Consider the following 27,028-nt stretch of genomic DNA (forward strand, 5'->3'; position numbering starts at 1 on the left):
AAAGTGCCTAAAGACAATTTAAAATTGCTGCTTTGCTAAGTCGTCTGCTATGTGTAGTTACAAGACTTGCTCATCCTTTGAGTTATGATCTTTTCTTATGCTTGAATGATTCATAGGTCAGTGTTAAGTGACTTAAAAAAACAAACAAAATTCTCTGAAAATGGTCAGATACAAGAACTGCAGCCAACTTGCAAGGAACAACTTTAAAAGACCTTGCTCAAGACTGCTTTAAAAACATTACAGGAAACTCTGGCTCCTTGGAAGCAAAATATAAAAAAAATGAATGGTGACTCAAGACTTTTGCACAGTTTTGCATTTCTTTTTAGATTTTTATTAAGTAGATATAAATATTCATTTACAGAGCCTGCCACTACATAATTACCTACAACTGAGAAGGAGGAAATACAGAAAGCCAGATAATTAACAGTGTACGAACATAATAGTTCATAATTACAATTCAATTAAAAACGTGAAAAAAATAGTTTTGCACGTGTGGAAGCTAAGCTTGGCCAAATTATGAATGTAATGTAAAGGTCTCCCCAGCCTTCACATTATAAAGCAGTGGAAGCCCTCTATGGGTTTGTTTGGGTACTGCAGCATCAGCAGGGACAGCGGCGGCAGAGCGCCTCCTCCCTCCCTCCCTCTTACTCCTGGAGCCGGAGCTGCATTCCTCTCCTCTCCGCTCCATTCACACGCAGGGAGCCGCCGGAGAGAGAGCAGACCCGCTCTGTGACCAGTGTGGAAATGTCCACAAGTTTTGGAATTTAAAACCATGGCGAGGATATCTACCCCAAGGATCACTTGAACCTGTAAGTACCGCGAAAACTCTGGAGCAGGGCTCTTTTCGCGTGGAAGGAGCAGTTTTTGGTGGAAATATTGTGCTTACATTCCCCCCCTTCTGTATTGACACCGTGTGGTGAGTTTGGGGTTGTGTTTCGTCTCTTTTCCCCAACGTCTTCCCAGCTCGCGCTGTGTGGTTTCTCCACGAGTTTGCCGGGGAGAAAGGTGGAGGCTTGTGGCTCCGACCAAAGGCAGCCGTGGAAAGCCGTGCGGACGGAGGACCTGTAGAGAGATATCTACTTATTTAGGTGTGCGCTGGTGTGTGTAGACTTGCGTTTCTGTGTTGCGCTGTGTTGAATGTGCGCCCCGGTGTGACCACCAGCCGGATTGGAAACACAGAAGCGCACACACAGACACACACAAACTGTTAAAACTGCGGATATTTTGAGCTCGCGCGCCGCTTTAGCTAACTCTATTACTCTATTGCCTCGCGCTGAACACCTGGTGCTTTGAGAGAAAAAAGGGGATGGTTGCGGGTTTTTTTTTTTTAAGTATCCGCGGGTTTTGGTGCAGTGTGTTGAGTTTTTCTCTGCTTGAAGCACGGCTGTTGAATTAAAAATAAGAGTTTTTGGGAGAATGGGAAAAGGAGGAAGGGGGGAAGCAAACTACCGGCACCGGGCTAACGCGGACCAGCTCGCAGCCTAATCTGGCTCAGAGTGCGCCGGGCGGTTGCATTGCCTCGGAGGAGGAATGCCACCACCATACATAATTACAGGTATTCAAGGAGCTGACACTCACTGTCGCCTGGGTAAATAATCGGGGGGAGTTTGAAGAGTCTGCCTGGCCTTAAACGTTTTATTATTATTATTTTTAATGTTATTTATTTATTGTTTTTTTTATGTTTGACTGCCCCGGCTTTAATAAATGGACCTAAGGGAGGAGTTGTGTTAGATTTCTCTAGGGAACAAGGTAGTACCCCCCCACCCTTCTAAAAAATAAACAAATAAATAAAGCGATTCCCGTATTAGCTTTAAAATAATTAGAAATTGTATGTCGGCGTGATGTGATTGGGCCATTAATCTGCAAACCAGTTTGTGGCAATTTGCGAGCTTTGTTATTCGACGGCAATTGAATTCCTCTCTTCTGAGCAGGGATGGAGTGGTGAGGGCTGTCTGTGGGTGTGTTTGAGTGCGCATCGGTTGTCAGCTATTGAAAATGCTCTCATTGCTCTATCGGATTCTCCTCAGTTCTATTTTTTAATCAAATCCTGGTTAACCAAATTAGTCTACCCACCCCGACCCCCGCACGCAGCATGAATTCATTTGGAGCCCGTTTTAAACATGCATTCATGAATCATATTAGATGAGTAAAGGCTTAGAGATAATTTGAACCTTTTTTCGGGGTGGTGGGGTGCAAGACTGGGGGTTAATGAGAAAAGTCACATCTGTGTTCCTTAAATATTTGCGCGTGGGTGTATCATCTGCACATCGTGGCACCCGTCGGACGATTTTACTACATGTGGCACCCCCTGGAATAGACAGAGGCGGTTTGTGTGTGATGATGGCATAATTCTGTATTAGAGGTGGTGTGACCCTGTTTGGCCTGAGATAGGGGAAGCAACAGTTTGTTATTGACAGTTCAATGAAATGACATGCATTCACATGTAAATACTGTGGGATTTCAACCATGACATGAGTGTTTGTTTAAGAGGTGGTGCCTAGACACAAGGCTTTAAATCACTTAACCACAGGACCAGGGACATCTCACCAGCTGCACAACACAAGCATACTGAACATGTCAAAATCAAAACTGGCATTATTCACACCAGCGTGTGACTGACAGAGAGGAACCAAAGGCATCATTGACTTTTTTTGTGTGCAAACAATGACCTTTTTCTTATTTAGCAGCGACGGGGCTTGAAATGACAAAAAGCTCAGTGTAGTTCTCCTAGTGACAAAAAAAATCTTCAAGTGATTATGGATATAATAATATGCTCATGATTATACATGTGCATGTTTAGACATGCCCAAACAACTGCCTGTTTTGACCCTAATCTATGAGAAATGGGAGGATCTCACCTACGTGATTGTTTCTTTGTTGTTTCAAAAAGTCCCACTAGTCCAAATGTCATCTTGTACGGCATTAACATGAAAGCTGGCAACCCAGCCAGAAAATTACAAGCAATTTCCCTCAATCTTCCCTAATTATGATACAGATCTGCCCCACAATAGAGCAGCAGTGTCGTGAATTTTCAAAGTCTGCCCTGTCCAGTCTGCCTGCTGCCGTTTGCCGCTGTGAAGAGTAAATCTGTGATGTCCAAACTTTGGAATTCGAGCTGACATGTGCTCTTTGCACCCCTCTGGTCCGGCCTTTGTGTGGCTCCCCCCACGTCGCATTGCTCCGGACGTTTCAGTGAGCGGCATATTTAAGGTCTAATTAGATTGTAGATGGATGACGAAGCAGAGGGGTTGCGCTAAAGTGAGGACTGAATTGCATCTTGGCATGCTGTAAGACTGAGCTTGATATATTTTTGCTTTACTGCTTATATTGATAGAGGATTTTAGAAAAGGAAATAAAAACAAGGATTTGAAATAAATTCCTGCAGACACACATGGGACTTTCTCAGCTGGAGTGAAAAACTACTTCACTGGGTTAAGGAAATTGTTTATATATGGGAAAGGACTTTCACAGTGTAACTGTATTCTTGAGGGTATGCTGCACTATGATTCATGGCTTTCATGCAGTGGGAAGATATATGCACTGTGTTTGCACTCACAGTTTTGTAGTCTGTGTGTTGCTACACTGCAGAATCCAGGTCCTTTTCCGGTGTTCCTCAATGTTTGACCAGTGTAACATCCTCAACTTTTAGGCATTTCCTACTCTCTGCCTCCACTTTTCTGCTGCTCTTCCTGGCTCCAGCCTCATGCTGCCACTCAGACTTCCTTTCCTAGTCCGTTCTTGCCACCGACACCCCCCCAAATCGAACACTTTCCCTCTTCTCCAGCAAAGTTACACCTTGTCAGGTTGCATGCCGATTCTCCTCTCCTCTGGTCTCCCTTTTCCTCCTCCTCCTAGAGAGAGACTGGACTAGCAGGCCAGGCCAGGCTTCTCTGTCTGTTTCACAACTGGCTCCTCACTATGTTTCATTTACGAGATGGCTAGTCTTCATTGTTTGCCAGTGCCTGTCCATTGATGCCCCTTTGGCTCAGTGAAGAAGCGTTTACTACTAACTGAAACGGGATCCCCTCTTGAACTGAAACAGTGGTTATGTCAGAGAGTGTCACGTACACAGTAGTGTTAACTCTGCCCCCCCCCCCCCCCCCCCCCATGTGTGACTGAGGGCTTTTTTGGCTCAGCGATGTTGTAATGCAATATCTGCTTTCATATCACAGCCGGTGGAGATGGCATGTTTTTATTACATGAGTTTTCATTTGTGTCAGTCTTGCTAAAGAGGTTAGGCAGAGAGGTATGTTGCCTGCTGGGTTCTGTTAAACTAGTGTTTATTTATTTATTTATTTCGTTGCACGTCTTGATCTTTTCTTCCTTCTTTGCTTCCGTCACGTCCTGCCCAGCCTCTCCGTCGGTCACCTCCCTATATCTCTTTCTGAGCCTTTCCCTTCCTGTCTTTCCATCAGTATTTTACTTAGGCTCTCCAGGGTTTCTGTGATGCCCTGAGGTGAGGAGCCACTCAGCAACAGCAATATTAAAAAGCACGAAAGAGGGTCCAGCAGTAGGGCTCTACCCGAAGGCCATGCTGTGCACACACACACACACACACTCACAGCTCTCATGGTGCTAACACCTATCCAGCCGACAAGCCTTAATATGAAATAAATTCACTCGCCAATACCTGGCGGGCCTGTCTTGACTGACTGCTCAAATAGGAATGACCTCCATTTGGCCCAAATAAGAAGCTGGGATTGAGAGTCAGTGGGCGGTGTTGAACTACAAAGTGCTGGTGCATTACGAATCATATCAAGAGGTGAGTTTGCAGGTGAGCCGGCAGCATAAACCCTCATCAGTGCCAATCAGAGGCAAATTTAAAGGTAGACTGAGCTATCTGCAAGCTTCATCAAAGTTTTTGCAAAAAAAAAAGGGGGGGTGTGGGAGGGGGGTGATCAGGTGTGACAGCTTTATTTTGGTCTCGGGGAAACTGGCTGAACTAGAAAGGATGCATAAAGTGAGTGGTTGTGGAATTTAAATGAGGGCTCAGGCTGTACTGTTTGATGCTCTGACCATTAAAAACCCAAAATCCTTGTTGCATGCCTTACTATAGTATAGCTGATTCAATATGACCACTGTGAGCAGAGCAGAAATGTCTGCAGTCTGAAAATGGCTTTTTTCTTTCTTTGAGGAAGGCAGCTTTAGTTTCTCCGCCGTGCTCATCCAAGTGAACTGTCTGTTATGTATAATTAATTTTCTCCTCTCTCCCAGTTTATTTTTATCGCTCACTTTTAACTGTTTCTTCAAAGGACCCCTCCCCCGCTTCCGTCTTCCTCAGTGCCTGCTGAAAGTGACAGCTGCTCGGGTACAGGGATGCTTTTTGAAGCAGGCACTGAAAAGGCCACTCACTCAAGACAACTCGGAATAGAAAAATCTTTGCCGTTCTGACAGTATCAAAACCACTCCTGCTAATCTGGCTGCAAATTGAAAGAAGCTCCAGTGTTAGTCTGTGCTGCATGTTGGGGAACAGAGTTTACATGGCTCCCTTTATTGTTCAAAGATTTGTTGGTTGGTTTGCTTACAATGCAAGGCAGAGGGACAAGACTGACTTAAGTAGGGCAAGAAGAAATTTTGTCGTTCACTGTTATGTGCATACTCACATTTCTCGAGGACAATACTGCGATGAGTTTATTTTCAAAGAAAGTCAAATTGACAATCCCTCATTTCATTTGTGGGAAAGACTCATCCCAACCAAAGCGAACCAGTGTCATTGGCTGTATTTGACCCTCGACCCCCAGCATGTCACTACTTGGATTGAGTTACAGTCATTCCGAAGGTCCCAGCGATGCAGAATTAAGCTCGTTCCACTTCTGACCTAGTGGCCTTGTCTAGAATCCCACTACACCTGCAGCTAGTGGGCACAACCTCAGCATATGAGGCTTCCTACCTGGCAGGCTAATGCTCTTGTCAGCAGTCTGTCTTCCCCCATCAGACACTGACTCAGACGGGCAGCTTGGGTCTGATTGTTGCAGACGGACCAAAAAAAGGAAAAGAAAAAAGGTTTCTCTTGTTGCTTTTTCGCTTATAAAAAGAGAGCGAGTCTGGTATTGATCTGGAAATCATCATTCCTTCCTGTAATCTCATCTCATGTCATCTATATTGTTTAATAATTTTATTGATGAGGTGTGCATCTGACAGGTTGAGTTGCACTTAATATTTTCCTGGATTAGCATCTGTGAAGTGAGGCTTCCTAGAATCATAGTTATTGTTACTTAATGTGAATCTCAAATTTTTTTCTTTTTCTTTTATGAACAGTAGGGCTGCCACAAACGATTATTTTGATAGTCGACTAGTCACCGATTATTTTTGCGATTAGTCGACTAATCAGATCATCATCCATTGGACGTACAGCGTACAGCTTATTGCACCAGCAGCATCTGGTCTTATATAACTATCATTAGCTTACAGCTTTAAGTGTTTAAGGTATGTGCTAACTAAAAATAAAGACAAGATGATAGTTTATTAAATTTTAATGAAATCTGCAGATTGTTGTGGTTTAATAAACTCCTTGCTATCTAAAATATAACAGGACACCGGAGTAAATTCTTGAGCATCTCACACTTCTGATAATCAGCTGTCTGCTTGACGTTTATTTAGCTGTGTAAAAACTTTAATCTCAGCCAAACCGATTTACTCAGGAACAAATAAAATACTAAAAAAAGCCAAACAATAACATTTTGAAGTTATCTAAGTGACTTATATATATATTTAACCTGAGTAGCGAAAAACGGCGGTCGGTTTGAAAACGATTTGCCGGGAGTCCGGTGTTCTCACGGCTCTAGTTAGCCTAGCCTAGCCTCCGGCTAGCTATCGAGCTAGTGGGTAACAGACGTCTCTGAAAACGTCGGAGCACTTTTGAAAATATGTGGTGTCTTGATAAACTGAGCAGATATTTGAGGTTTACACAGCTACATTCTCGCCTAAAAATATGTTAAACATTTATTTTGTGACCCAGAAAGAATAATAAGAGTAAAACCAACTAGCTGCCACCATTGTTGGAAACTGAGCTGGGCCGCGCTATGAATTCTGGGACACAGCTTCTTCTTCTTCGGGGTTTAACGGCAGTTGGCATCCTTGTACATGCAGTGCTGCCATCTTCTGTTTCAGTCTGTTATTACACTCTTAAATCCTGCTACTTATTCCTGCGTCTTTCAGGATCTTACAAAGCTTCAAACGACACGTCGACTATTAAATCAGTCGTCGACGATTTTGATAGTCGACGTAATCGTGACTAGTCGACTAATCGTGGCAGCCCTAATGAACAGTATGTTAGAACTGAGAATTAAGTCACAGACATAGAGGGTATCCCACATACCCCTAGTGTCTGCCTTCCTAAATTTACTCTTAGCAGGAACAACCAATTTCCCTAGTTTATAGGGCAAAATTCTAACCTTTGAATGGCTTCTATCTGGAGCCTGTCAGTATAAGTGGCAGAAATTGTGTCTTGCGGATGCTGAGATAGTCTCAGTTTAGATGAGGGAGCCTACTGGTTGTTTACTGTGCTCACTAGAGTCTGTCTGCCTCTTCAGGCATGTTTGGCTTGTTAATGAGAACCACTGTGTGAGAGAGGAGGCAGTGCACTGTGGGTGTGTGCCTGTGCATGTATTTGCATTGAGATAAGCAGCACATCGTTGATGTGCACACTGTATCTTAACATATTTGTGCACGTGAAAGTGAAAAGACCTCTGGTTTAATGTAAGCTAACTCTCCACTGTTGTAAAGGAGATGAAATGGTGAAGAGTTTTCACTGGCATGTAGTTATTGAATGTTTTGATTAATGTAATGGTGCAGTAACTCATAATTGCGTACTTCTTTTTCATCCATCTCAGTCATAGTATCTGCTGTGTCGTTATTGCTGTCTTGCATCCTTCTACTTGCTTAACACACACACCCCTCCTGGTTTCTGTTGTGTTTACCAAGGGGAATCTTAAATAATTCAAATGGTCTGTACTCCCCAGCCATGTAAATAAGACCTAATAGAAGGAAGGCTTTTGAAAAGAGCCACATGGCTGTGGGCTAGCCTGTAAATCAGCTAGATGCCTGTCTGGGCTCTTTATTGTGTCTGTGTTGGGACTAGCAGTAACCTCCATGTTAGCGGAAGGAAGGACAACTCATTCCACAGAGGTCAGCAGTTTGGTGACTGTGCCCCCGAGGCAGCGGTGGGCATTGAAGAAATGTGTGCATATCCATGTAGGACACAGGTAAATGTACCCTCTCTCTAGTCCCTTAGTTGCGTCCAGGTTCAGGTTTGTGTGACACACACAGACACGCATGCTATGCCTCATAAACCATACACTCTGATGTCAGCACCTGCATGTGTGTTTACCAGATGGAGATAAGTGCTCATTTATTCATTTTGTTTACCAGTAATTTTTTCCCCTGAGTGCTTGGCACTCATTAGATGTCGGCTGGTGCTTTTGGCTAGCTTGGTGTGTGTGTGTGTTTGTCTGTGTGTGTGTTTGGAGAGGGCAGACTCTTTGCAGAAAACCAGTCAATCATGGGGACAGAGAAAAAAAGAAAAAAACATTTTGCTCTTTCAACATAACAGAAAAAGCAGTTAGCCTTCTTAAATCCGCTATGCTATCCCACTTTAGCTGCAAAAAGAAGGGTAGGTTTTGAGTAGCTTTAGCCTAAATCACTTTGGAGCGCTTCCCAGCTTCTCACCTCTCCACGTTTAACTCCCAGTAGCCAATTTTCTAAAACCAAGTGGGACCTGTCAGGTTTTGGGACAAGCTCAATTTTTTTAAGCTATGGTTAAAAGCAGTATTGCTTCTCTTGAAACTCTAGCCCAGATGAAAAATGATTTCTGTTAAAACAGCACTCCAAAAGAACCACTGAAATTATTTTTAAAAGAAAACTGGAACATAAATAAAAGTGCAAACCTTTTACAGTAAATAGCCCTGTTTGTAGTTGAAACCAGGCCACTTACTCCACACGCCTAATCACAATGTTATGTGTCTGTCTAAGAAATGGTTTCCCGATATTCATGTCCCTGTGCTTATGGTGAAGTTGACTTGTCACATAGAAAATGTAGCCTGAAACTCCTCTTAAAATGGTGAAGAAGCAGCATAGAATATCCTACACCTCCTCCTTCTTCACTCCTTTTTTATTTCCACAGCCTCTTTGTCAGCTTTCTTTGTACCCTTCACAAAGGGTTAAAGAGGGAGAAGTGATGAGTAGCCCACTGAGTCTGGCCTCTATTGTATGTTGGGATTGTGCCACTGCATAGCATGTCGACTATAGACACATGTACATGGGACTTTTCTGATTTCACAGGGACTACGGTTACCCCGTAATAAGACGCTCACCTGCTGCAGAGTTATGCAGATATGAGACACGTGTATTTTATGAGCTCACTCAGTGGAAAAATGTTGTTTTCATATTTTTCTTTTGCATAGTATTTTTCACTTTTGAACTATACTGTACTCGAAGCTTGATGCACACTGTGCACCTTAGATCACGTTCCTAGCATTTCACAGCTTCAGAGGAAAGTTTTCGGGATGCTGCAGAAATACTTTGTTTTGCTTCTCTTCTGTCAGTGGAACCATGTGCTTGAGGACTATAAAATCTCATTCCCCTCTCTTTTCTACCTTACATACCTTGTTAAGGAGAAAACCACAGACAGCATGGTGTGCAGAACACTGGTGACTGCTCAGTCCAATTCTTTTAGCAGACCTGTGTTGCCTCCATGTAATAACGGCACAAATCCTGGGGGTTCTTTTAAGTTGTCTCTCTGTCCTCGACCACCTGCAGAGAAAAAGCAAACCGACAGGGGCACACTGGGAATAAGTGCTCCAGGCCAGACAATGGCGGACCGCCAGGAAGGGGGTGGGGTGCAGGTTGTAGCCAGAAATAGAAGAAGAGCAGGAGGAGGAGCAGGGCTCCAAACTTTGAGGAGGGGTGGGAAAAGAGAGGTCAAATGTTACAATGATCTGTACTTTGAAGGTGGAGTAGAGCCATGGAGGTTTTATTGCCAGTGCTCTGTTGTTGCTTTTTGCCCATTCTGGGGTGAACCTCTGGTCTGCTACTGCATTATGGGGAGGGGCATATAGATGGGTCTGGATGTGAGCCACACATTGCTATCCCATGATGTCTTCAGTTGCGCTTGGTCACCTCTGACCTCTTCTTCCAGCAGTTGTTGCATTGGTCAGCAGCTTGCCTGGCCCCACATAAAGAGGCGTAGAGTAGCAAGGAACATCTTTGCTTCAGTGAGTCTGTTTTTTTTCAGCTTCTAGATTTTCTAGGCTGGATAATGAGGCAGAGCATGTGACGAAACAGCCAGCAAACACGAAGGAATGCATCAGCGATACCATTCCGTTTCAAATGAAATGGGGTGTGGAGCTTGTGCCTGGTGATGTGCTTGAGCTGGGAGGAGTTGCTTCCTTTCACTCAGTCTTTTCTCTCGAGACTGTCCTCCCTCTGCCTCACCAAGATTTCCTTGGTTTCCATTGCATGTGAAGGAATGCGGCTGTTCTGGTTGATCAGCTCAGCTCTTCATTGTTTTCAGAGTGTGACCTTGTTTGGTTCTTGGGATCAGCTTGACATGGCCTCTGGTGCACTTGCAGACGTACTCTGCGTGTCCTCTGACACATGACAAATCGTATTTGTCTAACTGGCACTTCAGGCAATACCAAATGTTAGCTCAAAAACAATGGAATGACCAATAACCAAAACCAGTGGTTACATTTAAAATGGACATGTCTGAAATTTGTAGCTTTTTCCAAACCCAAGTTATCATCAAGTTGGAGCATCTTTTAGTCACTGGCACACATCTCATGAAGACATTTTAAGGAACAAGCTGTTTTTAGTTTTTCTTTCTTTCTTTTTTTTCAGTTAGACACACCTCATTCTCCCCTCAACAATCACTGCCGCAGTGAAACTTGGCCACAGCACAGACACATTTTCAAAAGTAACCCATCTCCCAGTCTGCTTGTAGCTGCATCAACATAAAAGTGTTTAGATTTGTGAAAGGGCGGGATATTAAGAATCTGAACAAAACGACGCCAGAGCCTGCACCTCGGCCAGAAAGAGCTGAGGGAAAAGAATAAGACAGCCGAGGAATAAGGGAGGGAACTTGGCAGCGCTAACTAACTCGGAACAGCAACAAGACAGCTCGCACCGAAAAATACTAAATAATATTGCTGCAGTGAGCAGCTTTTGTATTCAAAGCAGGGCAAGGAAGAGAAGAGAGTGGTGGGAAAGAAGGATGACAAAAAATAGAGAGGAGCTGATTCAAACTTTAATTAAAGTCTGAACACAGCACTGGAACAGCTGCTGTTGCTTGTGCCACCCCGCCACACTGGCTTTGCGGCTTTTTTTTTCTCTTCTTTTTTCTATTCGGAAGCCAAACAGATGTTATGAGGGGGTGGTGACTTTATCGGACGAAAGGGTTTGTTTTCAGGGAAGAGGAGGAAATTAAACTCTCCCACTGTTAGAACAGTGCTTTTAGTAAATCATTGTGGACACTGTGCACAACAGTGGTAACTATGATCGTCTGATATCTTATCTCACGCATTATATTATGGTCCTTTCAGACGAGCGTTAAACTGACTCTTTTAAATGAAGAAAATTTTGTATTTAGAAAGTGTCATGTTCGATTTTCTTTTTTTTGTTTAAAGGTGATTGTGGCAGTTTATTGTCATATAGACATTATTACGTCTGTCACGTCATCCGCTGAATTTGCCAGCTATATTCAGCGGAGCCATATGTTAAACTTTCAGGTGCTATTCACACCAGCCATCACTGTGTAGAGTATCAGCCCGCCCCCCACCCCGTGTGATCCAGATGTCTGTCATCATCAGTGTGGTAAAATCCCATTTGGTTGGGCTCGCTCACCTCCCTTATCGGCGTCTGTCTCTCCATCTCTCTCCCTCTTTCTCTTTCTGTCACTCTTCTATGGAGGACATGATGAAAATGGCTGTTTAATCATGCAGAGAGGTCAACCAATCAAAGGGCCTAGGCCGGGTGATTTAAAGGCCTATTCAGAGCACAGCTGGAGGGAGAGAGAAAGGGGGGGTGAGAGGAAGAACGAGAGAGCTACAGAGAGAGATGGGCTGGGGTTTGATTGCTGTATGCCACAGGCCAGCTCTCATCCACTTACCTCTGGTCTCATTTCACTAATAATTGTCCCTGATAGATTGATGTTATAGACAGGAGATTAGTGAATGGAGTAGGTAGAGGGCAGATAGGCAAAAAGATGCCGCAATGGCAAGCCGACCTGTCTGTTTGGAGAGTCGCGTACACGCCAAACAGCAGAGGAGACCCCTGTTTTCCTCCAATTAACGGCTTCCACTCTTGCTACCGAGCGTACCCGTTTCACACAGATACACAGTTTGAAGACGAGGCAGTTCTCACCTGAATGTCCATGGGTGAGAGTGACAGATGGTTGGGAGGAGCAGGGGAAGTGAAGACAGACAGAAGTGTTGATTGTGTCCGGTCTTTAAGCCTCGTTTCCACACTCACGCCCTCAACTGCCCCGGTATAAAGTTCATGGTACAGGTACTGATATGCACAGTTAATTCATGTTTCACCATTTATTGTAAACATCCATCATTGCTGTCCACATAAGATACATTAAAGCTAAACATATTTTTTCTTTTAGGAGTTTAACAGTATTAAATTTCATGTTGTTAAAGTACAGTAAGCCTCTTCCTGTAGTGTAACCTTTTGCCTGCCCAGCGCAAGAATATTGTGTGTGTTTGTGTTCACAGTGGATTCACAAAGAAAGATTGAAAGGAATTTCCCCTGGTCCTGACAGGGGTATTGCCTGATCAACTTTATTGAATCAAGAGTATTGACTTCAGCTTCTGTTCTCATGTCATCCTGACATGACAATTTTCCACAAGGTGTCCGGTGAAGCTAAATGTTTCAAAGGGACGTCAGTCACTCCTGCCCTGTTTTAATGCTTGTCTCCCTTCAGTGTGTGCACTTGTGTCTGTCACTGTTATTTAATTTTTTGTTTCCAGTGAGTTGAGGACTGCTGAGCTGGTCAGTAGGCTCACATTAACTTTATTATGTGTCTAATTATACAGAGCTGATATTTGGCTGCTTCCACTGCAGTTAAATTAACAACCTGCTAAGTAAATTTTTGTTTTTGGTTCAGTTTGTGTGCTCTGATGCATGATGCTGTCTGCTTCTGCTTTGAAAGTTTCCAAACACTGCACAACTCAGTGCTGCAAAGACACAAATGAGAGCTACAGCGGCCCCGGTTCTTTTTCTAGTTCTTTGCAAAGCTGCAAAAATATACAGTAATAGGATGATCTCTGCTCACTCGACACGCAAGTTGTCAGAGAGAAAGAATGTAAAGAGAAAACAATGAGAAGTGTTGACATGACTCTTTAAATCATGCTTTGGTGGTGAATGTACAAAACTATGGCGCAACCTGCACGTGACATATGCTTCTGCAGAAATGTGACTGTGTCATGCGACACAGATAAGAACAGCTGTGGTTTGGGCCATGTAAGTCAGTAACATATGTCAATGCAAGGGATTAAAGATGTTTCAGCATGTCAGAATACCATACTAAAACACAGTATTCCACCAATGCAATTCTTTCAGAGCTTCATCGCACTTTGTTTAATGAGGGCAGATTCACTTGTTCAAATTTATGGAACCAGATCCCAGATATATAAGATTAGCATCTATAGACCTAAGAATGAATTCAATGTAGGGAATCCACAAGGCGAATTGCCAAGTATAAATCAAATTTGAGTTCTTCGCTTGCATTAGCACTAGAATGTCTGATGAGAGGCTGATGAAGCAGCGCTCTCGACACTCCAGTACTCAAATCAAGAATCGATTAATCACAGTGCGTAAAATGTCAGAAAATGGTTGATCGAAGTGATAATTTTCTGGAGCCCAAGGTTGAAAGCAGTGGTTGGTTGCTTCGTCTTAAACTGCTGTTTGAAAAAGATCCTAAATTTAGTGTGACACCAAATGGGCAGATGCAGAAAGTAATTTCATTTGAAAAAGCTGGAGTCTGTCCATTGGCCTCTCAGCTGTGATTTAGAGCTTCCTTTTCTTTGTCTTCTGTGGAATCTCTTAAGGACAGAGAAGGTTTGGGGACAAGTTTTCACATCTGCATCGCAGCTGCAATGTTGGGCTGCAGGGATTTTGTTACTCCGTGCTCACCGTGTCTCTGCTTGTGTTTCTGATATAGCCAATAGTATTTGTGGAGTACCACTCCAGCAGATAGGTGGCCTCTTGCTCTCTCTCTTTCTCTCTCTTTCTCTCCCTCTTTTTCTCTCCTTTACACACTCTCTCTCTCCCTCTCCCTCCCTTCCCTTCTCTATGACCTTGCGTTGGCGTGTGCTGATGAGCGCTGAGTGGATACACTCATGAGTGGTGTGTGTGGATGTGTGTGAGGGGCTAGAGAAACTGTAGGAGCTCCATTTGTTGTGTAAATGCAAGCCGCTAATTGACTGCCGGGCACGCAGCCTCTCCTTCAGAGGCTGAACCCTGCCCTCCGTCGGGACCCGGGGATCCTGCCAGGGGAATGTTTGCCCCCTCTCTCTCTCTCTCACTCACACACACACACACACACACACACACACACACACATCCGCACACGCTCCCAACAGCCTCCCTTTCTCTCTTTTCCTCTGCTGGAGCAGGCCTGGCACAGGGCCAGAGTGAGGATGGGCACAGCGCAGGCCTCTCTGTTCTCTTGCTGTCTGTCTCTGTGTCGAGCTCTCTTAATGAAAATATACACTGCATTTTCACATAATAACATGCGCTGTTTTTGAGCACACTCCTTATTTCCATTTTTTAAATGGTCAACCGTCTCCTTATATCATATGATACTAGCTACATTTGATATTTGTTTTTTCAAAAAAGCAGAATATGGGAAATCTTTATGAATAGGTAAAGTCTCACTGGCATTAGTTACACAGACTTAATGCCACAGGAAGATGAAGAAATTCTCACTATGCTATGCTTTAATTTAAGGCTTAGATTTTCTTTTGTTGTTCAATTAGGGCTGAAACCACTGGCCATGGTAGCCATATCAGTGTTAGCTTCAGTGGTAAGCCGGTATGAGACATCTAGCCCAACTGCTGGCTGGCTAGCAGCCCAGATGTCACTTACCCCCCGCACACACACACACACACACGCACACGCAGAGGTTTCTGTGTCGCGCTGGCTGAATTTATAGCCTATAGGTTCAGGTCATTCTCTTTTTACCTCTGTCCTCATGTTTTTTGTTTTTTTTTTTTTTGCCTGTCCCAGTCTATGTAGATGCATTTTTGTACATCCACAGACTTTATTCAGCTAAAAAAAACTGAACTATGCTTACCAGAGTTTTTTGTGCTTAAAGGATTTTCAGTGGTACACATATGCTTCATGTTTTTAGTGAATTGGCTTTCTGCTGCGGTTTCCATGTGTCCACAAGTCTCTAAATATCTGAAGCTAGAAAGTTGTCCCGTACACTACCTTATTTCTGGTTGCAGTTCCTACATAATGACACAAGAATAGTTTGAGGTGTGTGTTGTGCCCTTGTACCTAATGTTAGACATTCAGTGCTTGGTATATGTAAAGGGATGTGTGCTGGAACCCAGGCAGGAGGCCAGATTGTTACAAAATTACAATGCTAAAATGGAAAAAATGCATGCTTACGCACACAGACAGAACAGAAAGACCTTCCATGTTCAGGTTTTCCCACCTTAGTCCATTGTTCTGTAGCGGTAAACATTTAGGAACACAGAGAGGAACAGACAAACAATAACCTGACACACTCTCCCATAACACTCTGTTTAGACTGCAAACACAAAGGAGTAAGTGAGTGTGTATTTGTGTGTACACACTCCAAGCTGCAATCCCTAGAAATAAATAAATAAATAAAAGGCGAAGTGCAGTGCAGGGCCCTGTGACTAAAAATGGGACATTGCTGAATTTACGCCATTAACATCCACATGAAAGCATCCAAATGTCAAGAATGTGACTTTCTATTCCTGGTAATTCAGAAATGCTTAGAATGCAGTAAATTGGCACCACGAGCTAAATGAAGTCAGTCCAGTCGGTAACCTTGGTTTAATGCTCGTCCATGTTCAGTTTGTTTGATGTGATCTTCACACCCCAGCATTTGATAACGGTATTCGTGAGAGAGATACTTGACTTTAAAAACAGGCCTGTGCTTAAATGTGTTATTTTAGGCTTATTTATTTTGGTGACTGTGAATTACACACAAAGAGACAAAAGGAAGGATTTCACATCAAGCTTAACCACTTGTGCTCTAGAGACATCAACAATAGGATTAGCTGGCCTGCTAAATAACCAAGGCCCAGGCCCAAGCCTATTATACTGCCACAAGTTCTTTTTTTTAAATGTTTGTTAATATAGTCACCTGTTATTCCCGTATAATGAGTTGCTTTTGCACAAACCACTTTACTGACAGCAACTGAAATATGTTCATGTTTTTTAGGACACATTATGGCACTTTGGGGGTTTTTTTTGTTTTGCTAGAAGTGACTGATAAATCAGCCTTGGTCACATATTTGATTAAATGCCTGCACTTTGCAGAGAGTGTATTGTGCCACAAAGGGTATATCTCAGACCTGCTGACAGATCTCTTGTTTTTGTTTAGATTTTAGGACATGATGAATTGAGTCTGTGGTGCTGTTAGTCACAGTGTTGCCCAACAAGTTTGAATCGGGAGAGCAAGAATTTCTAGTTTTTAAAAGTGTGAACAAAAGCAGACAGGAAGATTATTTCACTGTCTAGGAAGTTTCTCACCTTTTTACAGCAAATGTATCTCTTGTTTTAATCACCACTATAATCTCCACCTTTGATATGCGAACATATAAACTGCTAATAAAACGTACTGAAGCACAAAGACTGTGTGTAAAAGTGAAAGAGAGAAATGATACAGTGGCTGGCAGATTTAATGACGAAATAAAAAGAGGAAGTAAATCTAAAATATGCACTAAGCACAAGAAAAAAGTAAACAGTAGTGGGAAAAAGTTGTAGAGGAAGGGAAAGAGCAAATTGTGCTTCCTCCCTTCTAGCTATATTAGTAGCACTGTAGCCAGACAGTGTTGAATCTGAGTCAGCAAGAGCTGAACTGGGGCCCTACCCTATAGCCCCAGGGTTGCTAGTAACAGACACACACACACACGCACACACGCAGACTCACTCAGGCACAGTGTCAGACCTGTCGCCCTATTCTCCTCAGCCCTCCAGCTCTAGCCCTAACTATAGCTGTTCAGCCAACCACTCTTAATTAGTAGCTGCTGCTGCCGCCTGCCCTGCCCCGGCGCCACTGTGGTGAAGCCCCAGCCCCACATCTGTGTGCGTGTGTATGTGTGTGGTGGGTTTCAGTACGTGTTTACTCTGTACATCAGCTGCAGTGATGTCTGCATGTCCTCTTAGCAGCGTGCGTTCATCCTTTGTGATATTGCAGGTGGAACAGGAAGCGCTGCACAGAGAATACTTAATGCTGTATTTGCTCAGCAGACAATGTGGTTATGTGCATGATATTGTTTCGCCACGTGCTTGTCTCTAAAGTCTTTTTAAACGATTCATTCAACTCATGTTGGTACACAAGGGAGCTGCTTCAGAAAAACAGTCATCAGAGGAAAACTCAAATTCTTTCTTAGTAATGCGTCTCAGAGATCACAAGTGCAGAAGAGTAGGTGTGCTTTGAGAGCCTAAAGAGTCTCAGACTGTCAGGAAAATCTATATTTCCCCCATTTCCAATGTTGTGGGAGCTCAGTAGCTGTAACTGCTCAGTGCACATTTTGAGAGATGGGTGTAGAATCTTGTTTCACTAGTGTCCTTGCTGAGGTTTATGCCTGTCAAGAGACAGCCAAGTGTGTGTGTATGCTGTGTGTATTTACTGCTTCAATACGTGTCTGTACTTAAACAACCACAGGAGACAAAAGGCACACTTAAACAGAGAATCTGTTATACTGCAGTTAAAAAGACTGGACTGCATAGCACTATAGACGCTGCACTCTCCCTGTCCATGTTCTCAAATACCTTCACCCTCCCTCTTCCTCATGTGTCCTGTCAAATTCATGATATGAAGTGACACAGAAGGTCTCATCTAAGCTGTGGATCAGACTGACATATTTCTCCCAGAGGACCCACCCCAGTACAAATGCATAGCTGGAATAACTTTGCCAGCCAGCTACCACAGCCACTGGCCTGCTAATCAAGACCATATGAGAGAGAGAGTAAAGAGCAGCTTAGCTTGGTGCAGGAAGCACACACAGCTGGAACCCCCCCTCCCCGTTTTACGCTCACTGCACTCGCATTCATATCTGTTCTTGGAGAATCTTAAGCCACAGCCCAGCATAACAATGACCCACATTAGTGGCATTGCTTCCTCTCAGGCAGGATCTGGGCCATGCAGAGCCATGCTTGCTGGATGAACACCTCAAGCATCGCCAGCAATCAACATTTATTCACACACAACCACCATAGTCCATACATTGATGGATGACTTTAAAATCCAATGTGAAGCGAGAGATTTGGTTGTGTGCTCAGCCAGCAGCTTGTAAAATAAATGCTCACAGCATGTAGCCCCAGTTGAGGCTTTTCAGGAATTCTGTCATTTGACAGTACGGCTTTTAAGAGTGTATTGGTGGTGGTCAAAGCAGTTGTGGTCACTCTACATAATCTGTCAATGTCTTTTACTTCATTTTTTTTTTATCCCTTCTCCTCCTTTTTCAGTGAATCAGCTTACAGAGAAGCATCATGTTCCAGTGTAGTTGTTAAGCCCCATATGCAGCTGCACAATATCCCTTCTTTAGTGACAGACTGATTTGTGTGACTACCCAGTTATCAGATCAAAATAAAGACTGCTGGACTGAGATTTAAACCTCCTACATGCCCTTTGCAAATGCAACAAACCACCGACTAGTCCTCAAAACTACACAGCACCCAAAAGTTTGTGCTATTTTTTTTCTTTGCAGGGATAAATAACCACCTAAGTGAAAACTGTTATGGTTTTTGTTTGCGTACTCCTTGGTTCTTCAGGCAGGAATAATCTTGTTTTAACTCCCCCACCCCCCCAAAAGTAAGTTGTCTGTATTTTGAGTAAGATTTTGATTTGCATTTAAGATGCTAATGTAGCCTTTCGGGTGAGCAGAAATGGCTCGAGTGTGCCGGTACTTTGTTTTGTCCCAGTTATTCATTAGGCTTTAATAATTGCTGCCTTGTGCTTCATACAAACACAGCCTGGAGAATTACATTCACTCTGTTCCTCTCCTTGGAAAGGTCAGGGCATATGGTGAGACACCTCTCACACATTCACAGTTCATGCATCACTTCTCATAGAAAATGTGCTTTCTCGTGGACAGTTGAGCTGTAAACCTGACGTTTGTGTGTCTGTGTGTGAGTTTAAGGAATGCGTTGAAATTCAAATGAAGCATGGGGGGGTTGAGACTTGATATTCACACGGGAGAGAAGCGGGGATCTTCTGATGACTCTCTCCTCCTCTCTGCTTGGGTATTGTGGGTTGAGGTTATGAGCACCGCTCTGGTGGCAGGTTCTTGTCGTTGTGTAACCGTTAACCTTTCCCCCTTGTGAAATCGCATGAGTTTTAACAAGCTATAACACATCATACTAGCCATCCTTCAGCACATCAAGGAAAGGGTCCGCTGACCTGGAGAGGAAAGTGGATTGGAGTGTGGCGACGGAGACCGGCTTAGTGCTGAATCCCATTATCAAACAGTGTTTGTCAAATAGCGGGTCAAGGCCCACTTGTACCAAAGACAAATTAGGTTGTGGTTTAATTCCAGAGCTTTGAGGAGCTAATTTTGCCCTGTTTAAAGTCAAGAGAACAAGAGGTTGCTTGTATCAAGTCTTTTCAGACACTGGACTTGAGATAAAGCTTGATCTCAGCTGCTTTGCTGGAGAGAACAGATGGAAAAAAGCTGTTAATATTTAAAAAGCCTGTTGAAATGTAGCTTTATTTTGCTTTAGTGCCGTAGTCTCCAGGTCGAGTAGTGGATTGGTCGGTCGATATATGGTGGCAGTTATGCAGATTTGTTTTTCATTTTTCCTGATAGCAGTTGAAAAGTAGGTAAGATTTCAGTCTGTTAAATACAGCCCTACTTTGGCACTTTATTACTGCTAGCATGCCCATTTGTCCTTTCCTGCCATAAATTGTTGACACTAAAAGACTCCATGTCTGCACTCCATCCTTTTTGCATATATATTTTCCACTATGGCAAATATCCCAACATTTCTTGCTTCATTACCAGTGCCATCTACTTCACTTTGAAAAGGAGAGACCTAGCTTGCATAAATTCCCAAACAGTGTAGAATAACGGCAATCAAATAACGCCTCTGCCATATTTTCAGTCTGCTTTGAGTGGCTGAAATAAGTGCGGGATTGGAAAGTTATGACTGGCAGTTGGTCCCTGTGGGCCCATGGAACATGGCCGGTCATTTGCCTGGCCGGTACTGGTGTGATCTACTCGTACACAACAGCGAAGTGCCTGGCTGAGAATGCAGGAGAGGCGGTGGAGGAGTAGAGGCGGCATGGTATTTATTCAGTATGCAGGGTTGCAATATAAACAGAGGGGTGACTTAATTAGACTGTGGAAAATAACATTTAAACACATTCAAAGCCAGAGGGAGCTGAGGATTTCTCGTCTTCTGTGATTGTCCCCCCAATGAGGCTGCATCTATCATGTATTGTGGTATTCGAACCTGAGACTAAAATTGCCAATTTTATAATTTTCTCTTTAGGGAACACTGTGTGGGGATCTGTTATGAGATGTTTTTTTTCTCTTTTTTTTCTGAGAAGTGCGTGTGAAAGAGGCTTTAGACCTGTAGCATCCTGTCTCTCTACAAGTCACTGTCGCACCTTAGATTATTCGTATCTAGCTCAGTGTTATGTTGAGCAAGACACTTATATATTTAGTCCCTCTTCTCTCCTGTCTTCCTTGCTCTCCTTGCCTCTTTGTCTCTAGCATTCCTCTCACTCATCACTCTTCCTCTCATCTTCCCCCGCTCCCACCAGTCTCTCCTTATCTCTTTTCCTCTGCGCTCAAATTTCTCTCTTTCCAACACATCTCCCTCTGTTTTTCTTTCTCTCCATCTCTGTTCTTATCCTCCTCCACACTTTCCTCCTCCTCTCCCCCATAGCACTACCTCGTCCTAGGTTCCGTTGCTATAACGATACTGACAAGCCCTTTGGACACAGTTTTGGCTTTCTGTCCCTCACCGGCCTTGCTGTCACTCACTGCATTTAGACACGGGAATGACAAATGTAAACTTAAAGACACACAAAGACTGTCGGACACCCACAAACTATGCACTCACACTCAGTTTACACTAGCAGCAGCTTTATTAATTTAGCTTTCTGCCAAGTTGAAAGACAGTCTCTGTAATATGACCTAATGAACGTGCGTTTGAGGTTGCTGTGTATATTGTCTTGTATTGAACCTCCCAGCCGCCCCCCCTTTCTCTGCCCTGGGACTGACATACAATGGCTGATGTTACTTGTCGTTCTGGACTGCCCGGTAGGTCCAGCTTTTCCATTTGGAATGACTCCAAGAAAAACCAGTCTTCTCTCATAATGCTCAGTTATGAAATGGAAATGTTGGAGTAAAGGCTGTAATTCCACTGAGACTGTAATGCTCAAAGTCTTAGCCTTGAGTATTAATATTTAATATATTTGCTTCCCCCTTAAGCTGAGAAAATCTGTTGTTAGATGTTTACATTGTTAGCATCAGAACAATGTGTGAAAATTAGGGTGAAATTTTCTTTATTAAGGAGAAGCTGCACACAGGTGGGTAAAAAGAAAAGAAATGTGTATATCTGTGTAGGCTGACTGGGTAATTTAGTTACGACGAATTTAATTATGACGAGCTACTCTTATTTGAAACCTATACTCACCTATTGAAATACTTGATTAAAACTCTGAAAAAGCAAGTGGAATCCTTGTGAAAGTTCTAACGTGGAGTATTGTTTTGGAGTACTTAGTTGAAGTTGAAGTGGTGTTGGCTGTAGCTATGTGACAGTTACTCGGTTGCCCACAAGCTAAGGATAAAAATTCCCTTTTAGCTAAACATGCACAGACTGCTCTCCTCTTATCTCCCTCCATTCCTCCTCGTTCCACCTCGCTAACTCTCTGAAAAGGTATCGTCAACTTCTCTCATCTCACTCCACTATCTCTCCTGCGTTTCTTATTTCCATCACCACACCTTTTCACTTCCACCATTTTTTCCCCCTCTCGTCTCCAGATCTGGTGATTACACATTTTATTCACTCAGCCTCTTTTCTCCATCATTAGGTATTTGTTCATTCTCTTTTCCGGCCCACTCTCTCATTCTTTTCACATAATTTTAGTTAGATGACATCATTAAATATGGTGCGATGGTTAAGTGAAGAAAGTGGAACTTCAAACATCTCATTACTGTACCTGCTGGAGTTCCTACTTCTGTTTGTATGCAAGCTATTAGTCACACATACCCACATGTACATACGCAAGCCTTCGTCTCTGTCTCTGTCGCCGCCTCTATAGTGAGGCAGTGATGCATGCAATGCTGTGTGTTGCGCTTCACCAGGAATACAACATGTGCTGATGATCAGTGACAAGACAGGAAATCGTCCGAGCTCACAGGCCTCCATCCAAACATGCTCAGTGTCTGCTGGTTTGAATAAAACTACGCTCCTGGGCTAAAAATGGCTGGGGTAGATGCTCTTCCTTTGTTTCAGCTCCACAATAGGGCAACGTACGATAATTAGCATTAACCTCACATGATTCAGATGTAGCGGTGCCAAACAAAATAAACGAGTTCCTGGACAAGACGCTGTCTTTGTGAATCCCGTTGCACGTCTTCCTCTGGGCTGTGATGAGTTTGACCAGTCACTCTTCATTTTCATGCAAAACTTTAGGCTACCGTGAGGACTTCTTTCCAGATCATATATTAATATGCAACAATTTTTTTTCCCCCTGCTGTTGAGGAATCAAATCTTCATCCCCCCAGGCTGAGATCTGCATTAACTCTGTTGCCTTGTGACCAATCACAGGACATAAATTGGCTGAACACCATGTGACACAAGCCACACGCCTGTCTTGAGGCATTAAGAGCAGAGAAATAGCCATGCGGTCACAGCCAACAATATGGTTACTAATAGTACTCAACAGTATATATCCGGAAACGGTATGGCTTTAATGGACAAAGATGGATAAGGATGCTGTCTTGAGTCAATACTGAACCAGTCCAGACACACTGCGTATGCTTGCTTGTCTGCTGCCATTAAGACAAAGCAGAGCCATCTATTTGTATAAACTTGAATGCGTTGGATGTCGTTATGGCTCAGTGGAGATGCAGAGCAGATGGTCAGTTTGCCTGTCTGTTTCAATAAAAACATATTGCAGGTGACGAGGCACCAGAAAAATCCACAGCTGATAAGATATGAGCTAGTTTGGACTTTTGTCAAGTCTTTGAAGCGCTAAGGTCATGTGTCAGTTTCTTTATGATGTAATCTCAAAACGGAAGATTACAAACGACTTTGGTTTTGACAGCTTTATCCAGATATGTACATTTTTTGTTATCATATCATGTAATCACCAAAAACCAAGGGTGCCACAGGTGTGATGAGGCAAAGGTGGATTAAATTAGTTTATAGGAGACGAGCAAAAGGCAGTGAGCTACGTTATCATGCTTATGAACAAATGAGTTTGTAGTTGATTAGCTGCTTTCCTTGTATTAGCTTGTGCTTACTGTGGAAAGTCCAAAAAGGGGAGGCTATTTTTATGACACCAGTAAAACAAAAGGAGACAGTGATTTTATTTTAATGCCTTTCTCCTTGAAGCGACTTCTCTTCTGCCGCTTACACCACTATCACCCGCTCTGTCCTCAGATCGTTAACAACAAGATTTATAGTGGTATGCATTTTTTTACAGCAATCAACACTCTGGCAAGTTTTTACAAAGGAGTTCAGCTCAGCCCTGCTCCAGCACTCAGTGTGTCAAAGGTCAGTCGAGCTCATAAAGAGAAGGTGTGAGGCAGAGAAATTGAAGAGAGTCGTTGCCATTGAGGACAGCATTGTTTGGTAATGGGCTGCTTTGGGCAGAGCAGTCTGCATTCTATTATGGTGACCTCAGCAGGCAGAAAATAAGCAGCGCCATGGAGGAATGTGCAGGCTTTGTTTTAAGAGGATCCCGTCTAAAGTCCAGACTCCATTGCGGTTTTGTTTTGTGAAAAGTGAAATACTGTTGTGGCTATATGCTATTCATTATCATTTCGTCAGTTTAGTACACTTATGTCCCATTTCACCCAGTTCGCTGACTGAACCGTTCCTTACCCGTGGTTTTATTACATCAGCACCTGCACAGCCAGCCTAGAAAGCTGAAACACACTGCAAGTTGAGCATTTAAATTACAGGACTTGTGTTGTGTTTGGCCGTCATTATGAATTTTCTTTGAGCTCTGTGGCTATTCTGGTATAGGCCCCCTCGAAAAAAATCAACCAGAGATTTTTGTCAGCTGTCACTGGATATGGCTGATGAGCTTTAGTTGTTCACAGCTCGTTGTTCTTGATGCCACTGAGAGAAACGGATCACTCCATAAAATGACTACAGTGAACAATTAGCCATCTTTATTTTCGTCAGACATTTTCACATTGTACGTCAATGCAGGTATACCACATTGTTGGTGCGGAAGCTGTAATGCATGATTCACTGTATTAAAAATAACTTTATTGTTTGACAACTTGCCTGAGACAATCCAACTTTTGCCAACATGACCACGTGTGCTAATTAAAATGCAGTTGTACCTGACCAAATCAAGGTTTAGTGGCAAAACCTTAAGTGTATTATACTAAACGAGGGTGCGTGTTCTTTTGGCTATGACTTCAGTTTAATTCAAACCCTATGCTTTAAGCCATGAATGTTTAGGAAGGACTATAATTGTTTATGTTGTGAGGTAAAAGGTGAAAATATGTAGATGTACTAAATAAGTTAAAATATGTAAAAATCAAGTTGTCATTCCTAAGTGTGCAAACTTTGATTGCCAATTTTAATGTAAATTATAAAGTTTCCTGCCATGGCAGACATGGTGATATTGTGTAGCTTTTTGTTGATGATGAATTTATGTCATCTTCATTATTGTTGCTTTAAATCCATGTCAAACAGAAGCAGTATTAGGTTTATGCTTCAGACATAGCACAGGCTCAATGTGTGTTTGCTTTAGTGAGCTAGTGCTGAAATACTGTAGCCTCACTGTTACAGTTTCACTTTGACTCTTAGTAGGCACACTCTGGCCTGACCTACATAGTGCCTACCTCTCCCACCTTCGTTCGCTCTCTCGCTCACACACACACACACACACACACACACACACACACACACACACACACACACACACAAATAAATGCAGGATTTGTCATGGAAATAAAGACCCAGTCGCACAAACACAGTCGAGAGATTAAGAGAAAACCGCTAATCTGTTGCTGCTGCATCAGTGTGGTTGTGTGTCTGTGTGCTGCTTTTTGAAATGTGGGCAGGTTTTTTGATGCTGGGTTCAGCAGTGTTTCATTCTATCTTTGCAGCTAGAATGAAGGCCTTTGTTTCTGAAAGGAATTTCACCCCTGAGAGAAGAAACGGGGAGGAGGAACTGGGTTTCCTTGCTTGTGTTTTGAAATTTGGTGTTAAAGCAATTTGTATTTTGGTAGTGCTCATCTAAAAAGCTGGTGAATAGGCCAGGCATGAGAACTGCATGAGGAAATAAAAGGAGAGAGGCTGAGGGATGATTGGATGAAGGAAACAGGGGTGGATACAAAGGAGGAGACAAACCCAGGCTGTCTGCTCTTCATATGTTATTGTAATGACAAGGGCTGCATATTTGGAAGGCAGCCTGAGGCACTCAACCCTGCGTTCAAGAGCCAATTCAGATACAAGGTTCATAAACCATTCAGAACCCAGAGATGGTGGCGTTCATCTACCAGCCATCTCAGACTGCTCACAAATTACTTATAAAGGCTGTTGCATGACAAATTACTGGTGAGAGTTGATATTTAAAGTGTGGTGAATCACCTTTCGTATAGATAATCATACACACAAATGAATGGTATGTGTTTTTTGGGGGTTTTTTTTCTGGGTGAAGAGATGAATTCAACTTGGAATCTTGTGCAAATTCCCTCTGCATTACAGTTTAGCTGACGTGGTGTTACTAATCAGAATCAGTGGCTTCAGGAGCTCGCATAACAGTTTAGACTTTCAAGTGTAAGTTGTTCATAATCGAATCTCACTGAAGTTTGTTTCTTTAAAATGGTACGTGTGTGAAAGTATGTAACCACATAAGAAAACAACCGACATCTGAAATTTACCCGCCAATCACAACAGCCCAGGAAATGCTTTTTATTTTTTTATTTTTTTATTTTTTGATATATATATCATATGTCTATATACATGCATGTCCTGGTGAAGCTTTAAGGAACATTAAAATCAGCTTCTGTGCTTGTTTGAATGCTGTAAGCTAGGGGTGGGTGATATAAACGATATACGATAGAAACGATATAAATTTGGCCAACGATAGAGATTTTGACTATACTGCTCTATTGAGATAGCGCATGTTGATGATGTCATCAAGCTGCACATGTTTTGGTCGAAAGCGTTACAGCGGCTACAACCATTATCATCTGCAAATTATGCCGGGCGACAGTCATAGCAAAGAGATGAAGCACTTTTGAAATATGGGGAAAGCCAAAAACTCCGCTTCACTTCCGTAACATTGATTCATTAATGTTGAAACTTCTCGCAGCTGTTCTATTCCCATGTTGTTGCAGTATATTAATTAACTCCGTTAAATTTAATAACTTCTGTTTTCATGGATGCCTGGTTGTTAAACTTAATTGTTACACCTGGTAAAGCAACAACGCTGATGATTTTATTAAAGATGAAAGAATTTAGACTGTTTTTAACTCTGTGTTCGTTTGACTTTGGGACCTGAAGAGGACGGAGTTTTGGACCCATATACTCCGCAAAGCTCCTCACTATGGCAGCCGTAATGCTCTGACAATCCATCAAAACATTTTTTAACAGATTTCTGCACGCCCAAATCGGTTCG

At 42.9% G+C, this 27,028-nt stretch overlaps 1 protein-coding gene across 4 annotated transcripts in view; it reads left to right on the forward strand.

Annotated features, from left to right (window-relative positions):
* The first annotated feature begins 610 nt into the window (after positions 1-610).
* plxna1b (plexin A1b) overlaps positions 611-27,028 on the forward strand; it is a 179,384-nt gene continuing 152,966 nt past the window's right edge. For all 4 annotated transcript variants that reach the window (XM_026168467.2, XM_026168469.2, XM_026168468.2 and 1 more), the window contains exon 1: positions 611-809. The gene's annotated coding sequence lies outside the window, so the exon portion shown is untranslated. The remainder of the gene's footprint in view (positions 810-27,028) is intronic.

The sequence above is a fragment of the Astatotilapia calliptera genome, chromosome 5 (assembly GCF_964374335.1).
Source record: "Astatotilapia calliptera chromosome 5, fAstCal68.1, whole genome shotgun sequence".
In the NCBI taxonomy this organism is placed as follows: domain Eukaryota; kingdom Metazoa; phylum Chordata; class Actinopteri; order Cichliformes; family Cichlidae; genus Astatotilapia; species Astatotilapia calliptera.